This window comes from Oncorhynchus keta, chromosome 4 (assembly GCF_023373465.1).
Source record: "Oncorhynchus keta strain PuntledgeMale-10-30-2019 chromosome 4, Oket_V2, whole genome shotgun sequence".
Lineage (NCBI taxonomy): Eukaryota > Metazoa > Chordata > Actinopteri > Salmoniformes > Salmonidae > Oncorhynchus > Oncorhynchus keta.
Window position 1 is genome coordinate 76,446,598 of NC_068424.1, and position 11,801 is coordinate 76,458,398.

The 11,801-nt window shown below is 42.5% G+C and overlaps 1 protein-coding gene across 4 annotated transcripts in view; it reads right to left on the reverse strand.

Moving 5' to 3' along the window:
• Nucleotides 1-10,161, reverse strand: part of LOC118380696 (neuroligin-3-like) — a 470,695-nt gene extending 460,534 nt beyond the window's left edge. For all 4 annotated transcript variants that reach the window (XR_008132107.1, XM_052516121.1, XM_052516117.1 and 1 more), the window contains exon 1: nucleotides 9,708-10,161. The gene's annotated coding sequence lies outside the window, so the exon portion shown is untranslated. The remainder of the gene's footprint in view (nucleotides 1-9,707) is intronic.
• Nucleotides 10,162-11,801: the final 1,640 nt, after the last annotated feature.

Here is an 11,801-nt window from a genome sequence, read left to right on the forward strand (position 1 = left end):
CAACACCACTTTCCATCAGTTTGTATAGCAGACCCTCATGCCAAATTGAGTCGAAGGCTTTTGAAATCAACAAAGCATGAGAAGACTTTGCCTTTGTTTTGGTTTGTTTGGTTGTCAATTAAGGTGTGCAGGGTGAATACATGGTCTGTTGTACGGTAATTTGGTAAAAAGCCAATTTGACATTTGCTCAGTACATTGTTTTCATTGAGGAAATGTACGAGTCTGCTGTTAATAATAATGCAGAGGATTTTCCCAAGGTTACTGTTGACACATATTCCACGGTAGTTATTGGGGTCAAATTTGTCTCCACTTTTGTGGATTGGGGTGATCAGTCCTTGGTTCCAAATATTGGGGAAGATGCCAGAGCTAAGTATGATGTTAAAGAGTTTTAGTATAGCCAATTGGAATTTGTTGTCTGTATATTTGATCATTTCATTGAGGATACCATCGACACCACAGGCCTTTTTGGGTTGGAGGGTTTTTATTTTGTCCTGTAACTCATTCAATGTAATTGGAGAATCCAGTGGGTTCTGGTAGTCTTTAATAGTTGATTCTAAGATCTGTAGTTGATCATGTATATGTTTTTGCTCTTTGTTCTTTGTTATAGAACCAAAAAGATTGGAGAAGTGGTTTACCCATACATCTCCATTTTGGATAGATAATTCTTTGTGTTGTTGTTTGTTTAGTGTTTTCCAATTTTCCCAGAAGTGGTTAGAGTCTATGGATTCTTCAATTGCATTGAGCTGATTTCTGACATGCTGTTCCTTCTTTTTCCGTAGTGTGTTTCTGTATTGTTTTAGTGATTCACCATAGTGAAGGCGTAGACTCAGGTTTTCCGGGTCTCTATGTTTTTGGTTGGACAGGTTTCTCAATTTCTTTCTTAGATTTTTGCATTCCTCATCAAACCATTTGTCATTATTGTTAATTTTCTTCGGTTTTCTATTTGAGATTTTTAGATTTGATAGGGAAGCTGAGAGGTCAAATATACTGTTAAGATTTTCTACTGCCAAGTTTACACCTTCACTATTACAGTGGAACGTTTTACCCAGGAAAACTCTCTCTCTCTCTCTGTCTGGCTCTCTCTCTCTCTCTCTGTCTCTCTCTCTCTCTCTGTCTCTCTCTCTCTCTCTCTCTCTCTCTCTCTCTCTCTCTCTCTCTCTCTCTGTCTGGCTCTCTCTCTCTGTCTGGCTCTCTCTCTCTCTCTCTCTCCCTCTCTTTCGCTCTCTCTCTGTCTGGATCTCTCTCTCTCTCTGTCTGGATCTCTCTCACTCTCTGTCTGGCTCTCTCTATCTGTCTCTCTGTCTGTCTCTCTCTCTCTCTCTCTCTCTCTCTCTCTCTGTCTGTCTCTCTCCCTCTCTCTCTCTCTGTCTGGATCTCTCTCTCTCTCTCTCTCTCTCTCTCTCTCTCTCTCTCTCTCTCTCTCTCTCTCTCTCTCTCTCTCTCTCTCTCTCTCTCTCTCTCTCTCTCTCTCTCTCTCTCTGTCTGTCTGGCTCTCGAACGATATATCATCGAAGAGATATGTGAAAAACACCTTGAGGATTGATTCTAAACAACGTTTGCCATGTTTCAGTCGATATTATGGAGTTAATTTGGAAAAAAGTTTGCCGCTTTGATTATTGAATTTATTTTTTTTGGTAGCCAAACGTGATGTACCAAACGGAGCGATTTCTCCTATACAAAGAATCTTTTTGGACAAACTGAACATTTGCTATCTAACAGAGTCTCCTCATTGAAAACATCCAAAGTTCTTCAAAGGTAAATTATTTTATTTGAATGCTTTTCTGGTTTTTGTGAAAATGTTGCCTGCTGAATGCTAGCGCTAAATGCTACGCTAGCTATCAATAGCTATCAATACTGTTACACAAATGCTTGTTTTGGTAAATGATATTATTTGAATGCTTTTCTGTTTTTTGTGAAAATGTTGCCTGCTGAATGCTAACGCTAAATGCTACGCTAGCTATCAATACTGTTACACAAATGCTTGTTTTGCTATGGTTGAGAAGCATATTTTGAAAATCTGAGATGACAGTGTTGTTAACAACAGGCTAAGCTTGAGAGCTAGCATATTGATTTCATTTCATTCGCGATTTTCATGAATAGTTAACGTTGCGTTATGGTAATGAGCTTGAGGCTGTATTCAGGATCCCGGATCCGGGATGGCTCGTCGCAACAGGTTAATGTTGGTCAATATGAAATGAACAATAATATTACTTGACCATGCTAGCAGATCTAAAGCAAATCACAGTATATTAAACATGAGCCTGGAAGCCAAGGCCATAAACGGGAAAACGGTTCAATATAGCTTGGAAATATGTTTCATCTCTTTATTGATGTTGAAAATAATAATCTTCCATTTAAAAATGTAGTGATATGGAGCATGAATATATCATCTCATTGTTAGGTCCAACTGATCAGTAATGTGAAGAGCTATAGTGGTATTCATAATGATTAGTAATGTAAAGAGCTATAGTGGTATTCATAATGATTAGTAATGTAAAGAGCTATAGTGGTATTCATAATGATTAAAGTAAAGAGCTATAGTGGTATTCATAATGATTAGTAATGTAAAAGCTATATTGTATTCATAATGATTAGTAATGTAAAGATATAGTGTATTCTGATTGTAAAGAGCTATAGTGGTATTCATAATGATTAGTAATGTAAAGAGCTATAGTGGTATTCATAATGATTAGTAATGTAAAGAGCTATAGTGGTATTCATAATGATTAGTAATGTAAAGAGCTATAGTGGTATTCATAATGATTAGTAATGTAAAGAGCTATAGTGGTATTCATAATGATTAGTAATGTAAAGAGCTATAGTGGTATTCATAATGATTAGTAATGTAAAGAGCTATAGTGGTATTCATAATGATTAGTAATGTAAAGAGCTATAGTGGTATTCATAATGATTAGTAATGTAAAGTAAAGTGCTATAGTGTTGTTCAAAGTGTTGGAGAAGAAAGTAAAAGTGCAATATGTGCTGTGTAAGAAAGCTAATGTTTAAGTTCCTTGCTCAGAACATGAGAACATATGAAAGTGGGTTGTTCCTTTTAACCTGTTGAATCTAGGGGGCACTATTTTCATTTTTGGAAAAATAACGTTCCCAAAGTAAACGGGCTATTCTGTCAGGACAAGACGCTAGAATATGCATATAATTGACAGCTTAGGATAGAAAACACTCTAAAGTTTCCAAAACTGTAAAAATATTGTCTGTGAGTATAACAGAACTGATATTGCAGGCGAAAGCCTGAGAAAAATCCAATCAGGATGTCACGCCTTGGTCATTGTATTTTGTGTTTTCGTTATATATTTGGTCAGGCCAGGGTGTGACATGGGTTTATGTTGTTGTATTTCGTATTGGGGTTTTTGTATTATTGGGATTGCGGCTGAGTAGGGGTGTTGTATTGGCTTGGCTGCCTGAGGCGGTTCTCAATCAGAGTCAGGTGATTCTCGTTGTCTCTGATTGGGAACCGTATTTAGGTAGCCTGGTTTCGCTTTGCATTTTGTGGGTGATTGTTCCTGTCTCTGTGTAGTTTCACCAGATAGGCTGTAATTAGGTTTCACGTTCCGTTTGTTGTTTTGTGTTTTGTATCGTTATTTCATGTGTCACTTTTTCTATTAAAGTCATGAGTAACCACAACGCTGCATTTCGGTCCGACTCTCTTTCGACAAACGAAGAACGCCGTTACAGAATCACCCACCACACAAGGACCGAGCAGCGTGTTAACAGGCAGCGACAGCTTGAACAGTGAAGGGAGGACGTTATGGACAGCAGAGGCATGGAGTATACGACGTGGGAAGAAATCGACAGGTGGGCGGCCGACCCAGAGAGAGTGCAGGAGCCCGCCTGGGACTCTTATTTAGAAAGCCCTGTGTTCCTATGCCTCCCTATTGAGCAGTGAATGGGATATCAACCAGATTCCCTTTTCTATGGCTTCCCTACTGTGTCTAGTGTCACAATACATAGTTTCAGGCTTCTATTATGAAAAATAAGCCTGAACGTCAACATTGCGTCAGTGGTCAGCTGGAGTCTCCCAGAGTGTTTTGTGCATAAAAGACAAATACGGCCATTGTTTCTCTCTTTCCTACTAATTAGCCACATGTCCCGGTTGATATATTATCGAATAGATATTTGAAAAACACCTTGAGGATTGATTATAAACAACGTTTGCCACGTTTCTGTCGATATTATGGAGATAATTTGGAATTAGCGTTGTCGTGACCACAATTTCCGATCTAATTCTCAGCCAAACGTGAAGAACTAACGGAGTGATTTCGGCTACAAAAATAATATTTTTGGAAAAAAGGAACATTTGCTATCTAACTGGGAGTCTCTCGCTCTCTCTCTCTCTCTCTCTCTCTCTCTGTGTCTCTCTGTGTCTCTCTGTGTCTCTCTGTGTCTCTCTGTGTCTCTCTCTGTGTCTCTCTGTGTCTCTCTGTGTCTCTCTCTGTGTCTCTCTGTGTGTGTCTCTCTCTCTCTGTGTCTCTCTGTGTCTCTCTGTGTCTCTCTGTGTCTCTCTGTGTCTCTCTCTCTCCACAGACCTAAACCCGCCATCTTCACTCAAGGAGCGCATGAGTTGTTCCTCAACCACAAAACCCTTGCATTCATGCAACAATGTTGATGACTATGATGCCGTTTTCACTTTGCTTATTAATATAAATCTACAGGCCATAATGACACTATTAGTTTGTGTTTCTTCCATCTGCAATCAGCTAGTTTGTCTTTTCTTAGTAAGTTGTGGCTAAATTTAAATTTAAATTTAAAGATTTAGATGCACTATTGTAAAGTGGCTGTTCCACTGGATGTAATAAGGTGAATGCACCAATTTGTAAGTCGCTCTGGATAAGAGCGTCTGCTAAATGACTTAAATGTAAATGTAAATGTCTAAATCGTGTTAGCCGCTAATGCTAATCGCTAATAAATGTTCTGAGTCAGTGCAAACGTAGCTAGCCATACAGCCTGATACCAGTGATGGTGAAGGCCTAAATCAGCATGTTGTTTTGTGAAACAGTGTATTCTAAATCAAAGAGGACTAGGCGAAGTATGAATATGTTAGCAATATGAAGTAGCTAATGTAGCCAAAGATTGCAGGGAAAAACTAACCAACACTTTGGTCCATACCCTGTCACAATAACTCCTCCCCGACATCTTCAGTCATTGTCATATCAAAGAACACTGTATTCAAAGGTGCCCACTATTATATTCTAACTATAAAATTATAATAATCATTATTTTTCCATGGTTCTAACAGTTCAAGTGTTTTGATCTAGATCTCAAGTCAAATCACAATTGCAATATTTGGTTCAAATTAAGGCCTAGATTGTTTTGCCAGTACAGTACTGCCCTACGTGGCAGTGTGGAAACGATCTCAAATGAGTGCAGGAAATGCAGAAATGTATGAAAATGCAGAAATTCATTCCTGGTTGAAGTTGAATTGAACAATCTAAAACCATCAGAATGGAGAAAGAACCATTGAAATAACTTAGAATGTTTGTACTTCCACCCTAGGATCACTCACTACTCATAAATCAACATTTTGTGTTATTCAAAAACATAAAATACTGTCACACCATCAAAAACTCTGAAAATACCGTGATATGATATTTTATCTATATCGCCCAGCCCTGTTGACAATAAGTTAAAGATTGATTTCTCTCTCTAAATGATCCACTCCCATCTTCCCCTCTCCGACTGTGAACAGACAGGCTGGCAGTGGGATAAGAAAAGTGACATTTGAAAAGGGAAGTAAATATAGTGCACCTGTTTGATACTAAGGTTCGAGACATCTCAGAATTGCATTTCTTTACGATCTGCATATTTGTAAAGAAATGTCAAAACCAGCGTTTTTTGTGTTGCTCTTCTTGTTGATGTTCGCTCCTTCTCTCCATCAATGGAAGAGAGAAAAACATGTGTTGGCCAGGACACTGGCAGGTTTGTCTTGAGGGTAGAGTGTGAGGAGGCCTGAGTGCTCAGAGGCTTTACTTTACATCAATATAAGAGATATTTTTAGACAAGGTCAGCCAGAGCCTGTCAGGGAGAATGAAGCTCACACACACACACACACACAAACACAAACACACACACACACACACTCACACACAACAACCCCCCACACACACACACACACACACACACACATAGCCAATACATAAGCCTATACTGTGCATTTTACCACGTCTTTCCCTCTCTTGACATGACCAAAGCCTCTGAGCAGGAACCTGGCAGCAGCGAGACTTAAACAGGAACCTGGCAGCAGCTCCACCAAGAGGCCGAAACAGGAACCTGGCAGCAGCTTCACCAGGAGACCTAAACAGGAACCTGGCAGCAGCTTCACTAGGAGGACTAAACAGGAACCTGGCTGCAGCTTCACTAGGAGGACTAAACAGGAACCTGGCAGCAGCTCCACCAGGAGGCCTAAACAGGAACCTGGCAGCAGCTTCACCAGGAGACCTGGCAGCAGCTCCACCAGGAGGCCTAAACAGGAACCTGGCAGCAGCTTCACCAGGAGACCTGGCAGCAGCTCCACCAGGAGGCCTAAACAGGAACCTGGCAGCAGCTTCACCAGGAGACCTAAACAGGAACCTGGCAGCAGCTTCACTAGGAGGCCTAAACAGGAACCTGGCAGCAGCTCCACCAGGAGGCCTAAACAGGAACCTGGCAGCAGCTCCACCAGGAGGCCTAAACTGGAACCTGGCAGCAGCTCCACCAGGAGGCCTAAACAGGAACCTGGCAGCAGCTTCACTAGGAGGCCTAAACAGGAACCTGGCAGCAGCTTCACCAGGAGGCCTAAACAGGAACCTGGCAGCAGCTTCACTAGGAGGCCTAAACAGGAACCTGGCAGCAGCTTCACCAGGAGGCCTAAACAGGAACCTGGCAGCAGCTCCACCAGGAGGCCTAAACAGGAACCTGGCAGCAGCTTCACTAGGAGGCCTAAACAGGAACCTGGCAGCAGCTTCACCAGGAGACTTGGCAGCAGCTCCACCAGGAGGCCTAAACAGGAACCTGGCAGCAGCTTCACCAGGAGACCTAAACAGGAACCTGGCAGCAGCTTCACTAGGAGGCCTAAACAGGAACCTGGCAGCAGCTTCACTAGGAGGACTTAACAGGAACCTGGCTGCAGCTTCACTAGGAGGCCTAAACAGGAACCTGGCAGCAGCTCCACCAGGAGGCCTAAACAGGAACCCTACAGCAGCTCCACCAGGAGGCCTAAACAGGAACCTGGCAGCAGCTCCACCAGGAGGCCTAAACAGGAACCTGGCAGCAGCTCCACTAGGAGGCCTAAACAGGAACCTGGCAGCAGCTTCACCAGGAGGCTTGGAGGAGACAACCCAGAATCCATCATGTTAGGATTCTGAGCCCTACTCAGGTGGATCTGTGGTAGGGCAGACCAAAGCCTGAATGACCTTTTCTGCCTGACAGCTGGCTCTATAATGCTGTGAGACACACTATAACATCAGGATCTCTGCCCTGCTTTGGGCAATTACTACAACTGTCTAAAATACCTGGGTTGCTTCAGAGTCTCTCTCTCTCCTGTGTGTGACATAATAAAATACTTCAAATAATATATTTGACTATTATTTGATTACCCCATGTATTTGATTACCCCAAAACTCTAACTACAAGCCCTTATATGGCTGCATAACTGTATAAATGATATCATCAAAACTGTATGACTTAATAGCTTGGGCCCTTTCTCACAAGATGAATGACGTTGTCGTCATGACTGGTGCATGGGAGAAAAGCAAAAACAACCCATAATCTATTAGTAGGAGAATGGGATTTGAAAGAGCAGGGAACTAACTGGGAAAAGAGTCGTTTAGGCTACGGGACAGGAATAGGAATGGAGAAGGGGACAGAGGGAAAATGCACATCAGTAGCATATATAATCTGTCCACGATACTCGACACACACACCATCAAATCTAAATAGACACAGTACATTCTCACGTCAAAGATACATGCAAAGATCATAGGAAAATGACATTATATTGGGAGACAGCATAGCAATTCAAACATGCAATAGAAGTCAAACATCAAAAGCATCTATGCTTCTATGCTTCTATGCTCTATGCTTCTATGCTTCTATGCTTCTATGCTTCTGTAGCTAATTGCTCCTTTGAGCTATAGGCTTATTAAAAAAGTAAGAAATAGCAGTAATAGGAAGGGGAAATTCGTATAAAATCTTTGGTTTTAGGGGGAAACAATTGCTTATTCACTGAATCACCATGACAACTCCTTGTGTGACATTGTCTCTCCCCCTCGTCCTCTCTTCCCCCCCCTCCTCTCTTCCCCTCCTCCTCTCCCCCCCCTCCCCTTTCTTCCTCTCTAACCCATTGCAATTCTGCTCTCTAAGTTAATTCTTCCTTCACCCCCTGCAAGACTACAATGAGACCATTTTACTCAGCGTGCTAAACGACGGGAAATTTGCGAGAAAAGCAAAGAGAATACATTCAGGGAAACCAGATGGTTTATATGCTAAAATAAGCCAATTTACTTATATTATGAGCTTGTAATTATAGCCCTACAACTTCCATGATAAAATAGCTTTCTCACAGTGAAAGAAGTCGTTCTGGTTTTCGATATTTCCTAAAGTCACAAAAAATAAACCATGAATATGCATTATTTGAGTAGCCTATAACAAACACAGAGGGTTAATTCATTATGGACGTGAGATGAGCAGAGCTCTGCTCTCCTCTAGGCAAAGCCGCATCGTTTTAGCGGGCATATAGAGACGCAGACAGGTGGACTCACATAATCATTTACTGACACTTGAAGGTAGCAGAACCGCAGAGGCTCAGAGCACACTGTAATAACCATGTACTAACTGTGTAATAAAATAAACAAGTCAATAAAACACTAGTAATTAACAGTAGATTCGGCTTGTAACAAACGTCATAATAACGTTAATGATTATTATCGTAAATATAGCATGACTAATATATGCCTACCTGTGATTATAATACATAAAGGTACTCAAAACAAACAGGGTCACATTTTACGCATAACTTGAACTTGATCGAACCAAGAGTCCAAAAAACACCCCAAAAATCTATACATCTGGTTAAAACTTGTGGACGATCATATTGGGCAAATGAAAGCGGATACAGCAGGGCTGTACACCCACCCGTTTCACCAGAGAGATGTACTTGCAGTAGGCCTATACCGAAATAAAGATTCCTCTCTCCGCTGGCAGCCACATTTATGGCCATATATTTGGGAATGTTCTGTTATGTGAACATGCAGTAGCCACAGAAGCTTCACTAGACCTAGCGCATAGAATGATCAGTCACAGCGGTAACGCACCGCACAGGCAGGTCAGCGACAGGCAGAGCATAGCTTAAGTAACAAGTGCTCAATATCACCATCACTAAACGGGGACGGACACCATCGGTATTCAACCATCTGATTTCGTTCCCAGCACTAGAATACATTCTCACAAGGCATGAGACCAGACTGTCCTTTAACTTTGAGCTCAAATTTCACGTAGCTCTGTCCGCGACACTCAAATTCAAAGACACAAATTCAAAGACACGATGTCCAGGTTCAGCACAGGCTGAATATAACACATCCGTGTCTCACTGCAAAGTAAAATACAGCAGGCACATCATCAAATAGGCTAATGAGACGCTACATTTACAGTAATTCCAGCCAAATGTCACCCTAAAAATATTCTAAGCTCTTAATCAAGTGTTGCCTGTGACTCACCTGCCTTGGCGAGATGCAAATTCCCCCAACAAATCCCGTTCTTTTCTTTAGGAAAAATCTGGATAAAATATTTCTGTGCACTTTGCTTGCAGTTGTAAATAGTCCTTGCAGATATCCTTATAGTGTAATACTTTGATTCGTTTCAGAATTACATTTCCCAACATAAAGATCCTTCAGCATTTTCAGTCCGTTCACATGTTCATATTTTTTCTTCAGTTTCCTCCTCCGCGAGGCTGCTCGGTCAGCGCTGCACGTTTGACGTTCTTTACTTGCCTTTTCGTGAGGTCTTTCCACCACACACACGAGCTCTATCAGAGCGCGCTGCGCGGTCCCAGCCCGATATTCGGGAGCGCCAAATAGATGTGAGAGTTACTCGGTAACCAAGGGCACCCGCATCCTACATGAAAAGGAGAGGAGGACGCGGCTTTTTGCTAAATGTCTTCCGAAAAGAAGAAATGAGCTCACTACTGTACAGTGAGCTTTTGACTCCTTGTATATCGCTCAGGGTGAAAATGCTGAGCCAAGTCACGTGGGGTTGGCAGTGGCACAGTGCTTGTGTGGCATCACGTGTCACACATTCTCAATGGATTCATATTCTAAAAGGTTGCATTCTTAAAATAATATTATTCTGCCTTTTGAGCCTAATTGCTTGCACAGATGCCCATGTACTGTCTTATCAGAAAAATGCTTTGAGCTCAATTCAGTATATTATAGTAAATGCCACTGCCTCTTGAAATAGCTCATATCTGACTGTTTCTGTGCTCAGATCAGTCTATTTATGCTAAAGTGATACTTGACTAAACTGCAATAGTCACAAGGCAGCAAGACAAAAGCTTCAGCTATCATGTTTGGATTTCCATATTTATTGTTTGTAATCCTGCAGGGAGTTCATTTGGAATGCCAAGCAGAGAGTTAGTCGGCTCACACAGGCAAGGCAGAAATGCAGCACTATGGCCAATGCCACTCGCTATAGGGAATTTTATTGGTTGGGATGTGTCTTTCAAGCAACTTGTGTGCAAGGTTAGTAGCAGCTCTGAATAGCTGTATACAGCTACCCACCAGTCCCAAGAGGATAAATACTCCACCGAGCAGTGGACAAGGTGCAGCTTACCATATTTATATTTATTTCACATTTATTTAACTAGCCCCCCGCCCCCACAGCCAAACCCTAAGCCGGACGACCCATGCCTTAGACCGCTGATCCAGGGTCTGTAGTGACGCTCTAGCACTGAGAGCACTGAGATGACACCAGTAGCCTGAGATGCAGAGCCTTAGACCGCTGATCCAGGGTCTGTAGTGACGCCACTAGGACTGAGATGCAGTGCCTTAGACCGCTGAACCAGGGTCTGTAGTGACGCCTCTAGCACTGAGATGCAGTGCCTTAGACCGCTGAACCAGGGTCTGTAGTGACACCACTAGCACTGAGATGCAGAGCCTTAGACTGCTGATCCAGGGTCTGTAGTGACGCCTCTAGCACTGAGATGCAGTGCCTTAGACCGCTGATCCAGGGTCTGTAGTAACACCACTAGGACTGAGATGCAGAGCCTTAGACTGCTGAACCAGGGTCTGTAGTGACGCCTCTAGCACTGAGATGCAGAGCCTTAGACCGCTGAACCACTTGGGAGCCCACCCTCAGAACCTTTAGGATTGACATGAAGTCCCTTGGGGTGAGTAGAGGCTATGTCTTTTGGGGGGGATAAATTCCACCCAGCCTATCAGTGGGCATGGTAAAGGTGATGACAGGACTCAGTAGGATTCCATAAACAGGCAGTGAAGAAGTCCTCTCTCTCTCTCTCTCAGATCCTGAAGGCGTTTGGTTCCAGAGGCATGTAGGGTGAAATTGCCCTTCCAACTTCCTGCCAGCATACTAATGGCCTGGGGTGAGGTGTCTTTACCTTGAACTGAAGCTGGTTCACAATCAACAACCTGGAAATAATTGACTTACGGTTCACTGTGGCAATGCATACATTTACATGGGATATAATTAGACTTAACTGAAGCTTACAGCTGGGTCAGGCAGAGAAACATGCAGGCACACACACACACACACACACACACACACACACACACACACACACACACACACACACACAC